We start from the raw sequence: 7,438 nt of genomic DNA, 5'->3' as shown, positions 1-7,438 counted from the left end.
GGGGATGGTTAGTTCAGAATTTGGAAGGGTTCAGGTTGAAATTAGAACACTTGGTTCCTTAAGGTTGGCTAAAAAGGCTAAGTTTGACTTCGGTCAACATTTTAGGTAAACGACCACAGAATCAGGATTTGACGGTTCTAATAGGTTCGTATGATGATTTCAGATTTGGGCGTATGATCGGATCGGGTTTTGGATGACCGGGGAGCATTTCAGCGCCTAATAGTTAAAGTTGGTTCTTTGAAGGTTTTAAAGTTCTTTAAATTTGGTTTGGAGTAGGTTTTGGTATTATCGAGGTCCAAATGTGATTTCAAGACCAAGAATAGTTCCATATAGTGATTTAAGACTTGCACGCAAAATTTGGTGTCATCCCGTGTAGTTTAAGTATGTTTCAGCGCGTTGGGAGAAAATTTAAGAACGTGAAGTTCATAATTTTGATTCAATTGGTTTAGGGTGTGATTCTTAGTTTTGATGTTGTTTTGTGCATTCCGTGAGTTCGATCGAGTCCGTTTTACGATTTCAAACTTGTTGGTATGTTCGGGCGGGGCCCCCTGGGCCCCCCGGGAGTTAAACAGACAAGGCTCGGATGAAGTTTGGACTTGAAGGCAAGTGCTGAAGCCTTCAGCTTATGGTGTGATTGCACCTGCGCTTGGCCAGCCGCCAGTGCGAGAGATGAGCCGTAGAAGTGAACCAGCCAAGGCTGCCCAGAACCACAGGAGCGAACAAGTTTGCGCACCTGCGAAAGCGTAGGTGCGAGGGCAGTGTTCGCAGAAGCGACTTGAGCCGCAGGAGCGACACGATGGTCGCAGAAGCGGGACTGCAGAAGTGAGGACCATGGTCCGCAGAATCAAGACTAGCCATCCTTGAGCTCTTCTGTAGAAGCGGACCATGGTCCGCAGAAGCGACGCCATAAATGCGGCCCAGGCACCGCAGATGCGGAAATACTACGGGCAGAACCACTCATTTAATGACGGGACTTAGTCATTTTTGGTTCATTTTCTTTCCTTGTCTGGCGATTCTTGGAGCTCTTAGAAAGGGGATTTTGCCTAACACTTTGAGGTAAATAATTTCTACACAATAATAGTTAAATACCTAGTTATGGGTAGATTATAACATATAAATTAGTGAAAAATCATAGGTTTAGGTGAAAACCTAGGTTTTTGACAAAAATGAGATTTAACCACGAAATTTGTTATGGAATTTAGTGAAAATCATATATTTTAGTTCGTGAGGTTATGGTTAACAACTTTCTTCGAAGATTTCCGGAATCCGGGCACGTGGGCCCGAGGGTGAATTTTTGGAATCCTACATTTGGGGTTGGGTAATCCCTTTAAGAGCTGGAATATGAAATTTTTAGCATGTATGGATCGTTTTATATAATATTTGACTAGTTTCGAGTCGTTTGGCACTGAATTGAGGATTTGAGCACAAACTTGGATCGGAAAGCAGGCTTTGAGACAAAGTAAGTCTCTTTTCTAACCTTGTAAGAGGGAGTTAACCCTATAGGTGAATGTAATTAATATGTGCTTTTATTTGTGGGTGCTACGTACGCACGAGGTGATGAGAATCCGTACGCAGCTACTAATTTTGCTTATGTTTGGTTAGCTTAAGGTTTACACCATGCTTGGTTGACATTTCTATTTGATTATGCTTACTAATTGCCTCGGATAGAGCTGAGATTGAGGGTTTCAATGACTTTTAAAGTTTCTAGTTCGATTTTCTTGTTTCGGAAAGAATTTAGGAATAACTTGAGAAATCTATGTTCAACCGCATCGCAAGTATATTCCGCGAGCGGGGAAAATTTTCACTACTCTCATGGGAGCGGGGCGATTGCCTTGGCAGGTTAATAGATGCATCTATGGTTCACGCTGTTCGACCCTCGGTAGTGCACACAGTATATTTATATGTATTCTGGATCGGGCCGAACGTCCTCGGCATAACTCGTGCGAAATGATACTGGAAATTCCAATATGTTTGATATTGCTTCATTGGTTTGATAGGTTAAAAGATTAAAGGAGAGAAATTGGTTTGGTAATTGCTATTCGGTGAAAGGATTGGCTATTTAAATTCTTGCTTTTGGGGTTCTATTGTCATTTATATATCCCATGTCTAATTAGCAGTTATATATATTTTTATTGTTGGCCCATAGTAAGTGTCAAAGTCGACCCCTCGTCACTACTTATTCGAAGTTAGACTAGATACTTACTGGGTACATGATGTTTATGTACTCACGCTACACTTCTGCACTTGATGTGCAGGATCTGAGGTAGGTGCTTCTGGATATCAGTCTGACGCGCACACTTGATTACTACTGCAAGATTTTGCGGTGATCTGTCTTTCGAGCCCGTTCTGCAGCAGCCAAAGTCTTCCTTTTGCCATATTTTTCTGTCTATTTTGTTTCAGACAGCAGTGTAGTACTCTTTTATATATTCTACTAGTAGCTCATACACTTGTGACACCGGGTCTTGGAAAATTATGTTAGTAGGCACCTGATGTTTTTTTTCTTTTGAGTAATTTATCTTATCTCACTTGTTTTAAAAATTTTATCTCTCATTTTTTTTTATATAAAACCTCCATTTCTTATTTGTGCATAAATTAAAAGTTAACTATTTTAAACCGTTAAAAGAAAGATCACGGAGTTAGTTTAAAGTTGGCTTGCCTAGCGGCAATGTTGGGCGCCATCACGGCCTATAGGAGAAATTGGGTCGTGACACTACTGTTGTTTGTCATTGCAGACTATGTAGTTATTAACATTTCTCCCATGTATATTACATTTTATACTATTTAATTAGTAAAAATTATGATTTTAAAAATACTAAAATGAGTGGTTAAATTGGTGAATCACCGTTGGCTTACCTGACGGTGATGTTAGGCGCTATCACGACCTTTAGTGAATTTTGGGTCGTGACAGTTTGGTATCAGAGCGTTAGATTCACTTAGGTCTCATGAGTCATGAGCAAGTCTAGTATAGTCTTGCGGATCGGTATGGAGATGTCTGTATTTATCTTCGAGAGGCTACAAGATTATTAGGAGCACTTCCCTTCTTGATTCCTCATCGTGCGATTTGATTCCATTGAGGCTTGTGCCTTTATTTTCTTCCTACTCAATCTTATATGACGTGAAGCGCTCGTCGTCAATTGGATGCCGAATAGTGGTATTGATACTGCAGACGTTGAGCAAGATGCTTTTCCCTGTGTGTTCGGTCAGGCTATTATCATCGCCTAGCAGAAATATGTTTTTTTGTTCCATCTTAGTATCTGTATTTTCTATAGTTTCGAGACTATGCACGGATTGCTACGATGTTCATGCGTTATTATCGCACAAGGTGGGTGTAATGGTAGGGTGCTTGTCTACGTGTTGAGGCAGTGAATGACTTGAAAGGAGGATTTTCCGGTGCATGATTTATAGGCTTAGTATTTAATTCCAACAAAGGAAATCGGACTACGGATCTTCAGGTTTTGGTTGATGGAGTAACGAGACTTGGTATTTTCGAGCGTGGTGGGATTTTCGTTTTGATGCGATGTCTTCGTTCTTGTTGAATGCATTAAGGTTCGCCGGTGGAATGGTCTTCTTGATTTTTTGCCTTCAGGGCAGGGTGTTGTGAGATGGTGCCCGAGGGGGGCAGTTGTCAGAAATAGCGGCGAGCAGCGGTTCAGGATCGAATTGGTATTTCTAATATTGGTGGCTCGAGGAAGATGATCTTCTAGGAGGTTTAGAGTTGGTAGCAATTCATTAGTTCCGGTGCTACAATTATGGATTTGACTTGAGGCAACATTTGAGCAGCGAAGTATGAGGAAGGACATGGCAGGAAGTGTTTCACGGTGGTTGAAGTACTAGTAGGTCAAGTATGAAAAGCAGAGGTTGAGAAGTTGCTTAAAGGAGATGGTTTAACCAAAGTAAGGATGGCAGATTAGCATATGGGTTCTGTGGTAGGATTCTACGAAGAGTTCTACTTACTATGAAGCGGAAGGTCGAGTATACGATAATGGTTGATAATTCAAAATGTTTCTTGAAATGTTTAACAAATGATTTTGAGAAATTTGGAGGGCTAGAGGTGCGAGATCATGGTAAATGAGAAGGAGGAATCGTTGTGGGCTCTACATTATGTGATGGTAGTTTAAAGCTAAGTAGGGGAGCCCCACCGTCTATGATTGGATCGCATGGTTGTCAGCTTATGCGGTTTCTGGTTATCGATGCATTGGTGGATTATTTATGACTAAGAAAAGGAACCATTTGGGGTAATTCCGCAAAGAACTTGATGAATATATGCTTCGCCTTATCGATTGAGGTGCATATTTCGGGAAGACCCAGAGTTTATGCTTCTTATGGATGTAATGTAAAAGGAAGAGAATTCAGACGGCTGCCTCTTTGAGGGTGTGTTCATGTGCTAGCAGAGCGTTGAAGTTTGGTGGCATTCGGGATCAGGTCAGAGTGGGTGACTCTCAACAATGGTTCAAGTGGGTTCAAGAATTAAAGTACAGTGGCTAAGGATTTCGGGTCCGTTGTGTGGTTAAGGATCGAACCTTCACAGTGGATTGCAAATGGGACTTGGAATGTTCTATGTTATCATCGGGTATGTGGTGCAGTATTGGAAGAAAGGAAGAAATATCTTCGGATTCGCAGAAGGGTTTGCGAAATGGGTGTACCATCCGGAGATGCTATTGAGCACATAATGAGGGTATGAAATGGTTCATGAGTATTGAGACGATGTGGTCTCGCGATTCGGGTCACTTGGGATGAGCGCGAATTGAGTTTGTTATGTTATGAGTGGAGCTATTATATTTCTAGGTTAGGTCAAGAGTAAAATGAAAGAAGTTGGGTCAGTTAGGAATGCTTGAATTGGCATGATTATGGCAATGAACAACCCCTTCGTCGTGTGAAGTCATACATGTGGTTTGTGGCTGTATGTGGGGGCTTGACAGGCACCATAAACTGATTGATTCGGGAGGTATTTGATTCAAATGGCTTTGTTGTGTAAATGGATTCCGGAAGAGTTATGACGGTTTAGATCACGGTTTGAGGTTGTGTTTTTTGCGGGTTGGGAATTCAGTTGTGTGTTGCATCGGTTCTTCGAAAATGAGCTAAGTGAAAGGTTTCTAGCCAATGAAACGTTATTTTACTGGTAGTTTGGGGGTTATGATGAATTCGTGTATTCTCACATAGCGGCATGGTGGGTGCAGCGAGCAGCATGGGAAATTGAAAGCTGAGGATCAAGGTTGTTGTTCGGTGTTGATGAGAATGTCACGAGCTCGGATGAGCAGGAAAGTATTTAGATGTTTAGAGTAAGCTGGCGTTATCTTAGTGTCGCCTGAGAATAGTGTTCTATGGAAGAGGCATTGTGTATTGATTTGCGGATTGTGATTTGCTTTACAGAATTAGTACAATTGGTGGTATGTATGTACGGACTTGGCTACCTGAGCGGAAGGTCATGGGAGCATACGCCACAGGCAAATTGTATGAGTGTGACATGCTAGTCACTTGATGGTTAAAGATCGAAACCAAGTACGGAGATTTTTGGTACTATCGTTAATGTGAGGGTTGATGCCTGGAAGGCGCTCTATTCCTTGGGTTGTGAACTGTAGGGGTTGTGCCGGATTGAGACGACTTGATTATTCGCACGTATGTTGAGGTCCCATGTAGATTATGGTGTCATATGAGCAGGATGGCTCTCGAGATGAAGGTCATTTATTGCACCTTAGTCGTGCTTGGGTTTTGTGACGTATTACGCTATCCGTCTCCTCAGAGTTGTATTTTTGCACATAGCGTGCTTATGGCCGATATTCGGCATTCTGTAGGTAGAAGCATTATGGCTTGGTGAGTATGTCCTTATTTATTGTCATGAGTGGATCGGGTGGCACGCCGCCACGGGTACATTATTCGGATCGGGTTGCACGCCGCAACGGTATCATGTTTGGATCGGGTTGCACGTCGCAACAATGTTATGTTGGGTACGGTTCCCTATATCTATCACTACATATTTTGTTTCTCATTCTCCGAGAAGGGTTCACAACATATGTTCGACCATTTTATTCGTTACGCGTGCTGGATAATTCTTTTCCAGAGTTTGTTCCTCCTTGTGTCTCATATTCGAGTTGTAGCTTTTCGTTGCATTGATGGCGTCATATGAGATCCGAGTCAGTGTTTGAGGCGGCTTATTGCCTGAGTGGCTTGTACTGGATAAGACGAGATAATTGGACCTGAAATTTGTGCAATCAGATTTATATAAGGTACATTAACGGAAAAATATCGTTATTCGGTTCAGAATGAGGTAATGGTTCTTGTTAGGGGGAAAGACTCCATGAATTATTGATTCGGCAGGCGGTTATGAGTTTCTACGTGTCTCTGTCGTCGTGGCAGTATTGCGAGAGTTGGAATAGGATTTATATACGTCATGAGATGTATTGTGGGCACCGAATTTTTGAAATTTTAGCTATTGTGGTCGGAGGATGTTATTATGGGCAACCGACTTATGTGGTGCATGGTGTGATTTCACCATAGATGCATGATCATGTTTTGGCATGGTGTTCGTGAGTTAGAATCAGGTCTTGTAATGAAATTCGGAGGTTGGAATTTGGTTCTAAGGCTTATTGACTAAATGAAAAGGGGGGACCTTCAGTCTGGCTTGAGCTAATATGCTCAACTGGGTTGTAGTGTCACGGGCAGGTGCACGAGGTGTTAAACAGTGATTTTGGATAACTCAGGAGCAGACCTTAGTACGTTCGAGGACGAACGTATGTTTAAGTGGGGGAGAATGTAACAACCCGATCGATCGTTTTGAGCTCTAGCGTGTCGTTCAGTGGTTTGAGGCCTTGAGTAGCTTCATTTCAGGTATTATGACTTGTACGTGTGGCCGGAATTAAATTTCGGGAAGTTCGGAGTTTATTTGGAAAACAATTCTAGTTTTAGAAGCTTTGAGTTGGAAAAATTGGCTAAGGTGTGACTTTTGAGTAAACGACCTCAGAATCAGGATTTGAAGGTTCCAATAGGTTTGTACGATGATTTCGGACTTAGGCGTATGTTCGGGTTGAGCAACGGATCACCCGGGAGCGTTTCGACACTTATTATAGAAGGTTGGTATTTTAAAATTTAAGAAATACTTAAGTTTGACTTGAAGTGGATTTTTATGTTATTGATGTCCGTTTTGGATTTTGAACCTTGGAATAGCTTCACCATGTCATTTATGACTTGTGTGCAAAATTTGAGGTCAATTGGACTTGATTTGATACGTTTCAGCACTAGATATAGAATTTGGAAATTTATAAATTAGAATTCGAGCCGCTATTCATGATTTTGATGCTGTTTGACGAAATTTAAAGGCTCCACTAAGTTTGTAAGATGTTTTAGGACTGGTTGGTATATTTGGTCGAGGTCGGTGGTTTTCGGATGTGTTAACAGATCAATTTGGACTCATGTGAATGGCTGAAGTGCACCAGCTCTAGTA

Source organism: Nicotiana tabacum, chromosome 4 (assembly GCF_000715075.1).
Source record: "Nicotiana tabacum cultivar K326 chromosome 4, ASM71507v2, whole genome shotgun sequence".
NCBI classification, from domain to species: domain Eukaryota; kingdom Viridiplantae; phylum Streptophyta; class Magnoliopsida; order Solanales; family Solanaceae; genus Nicotiana; species Nicotiana tabacum.
This window is presented reverse-complemented; position numbering follows the sequence as displayed.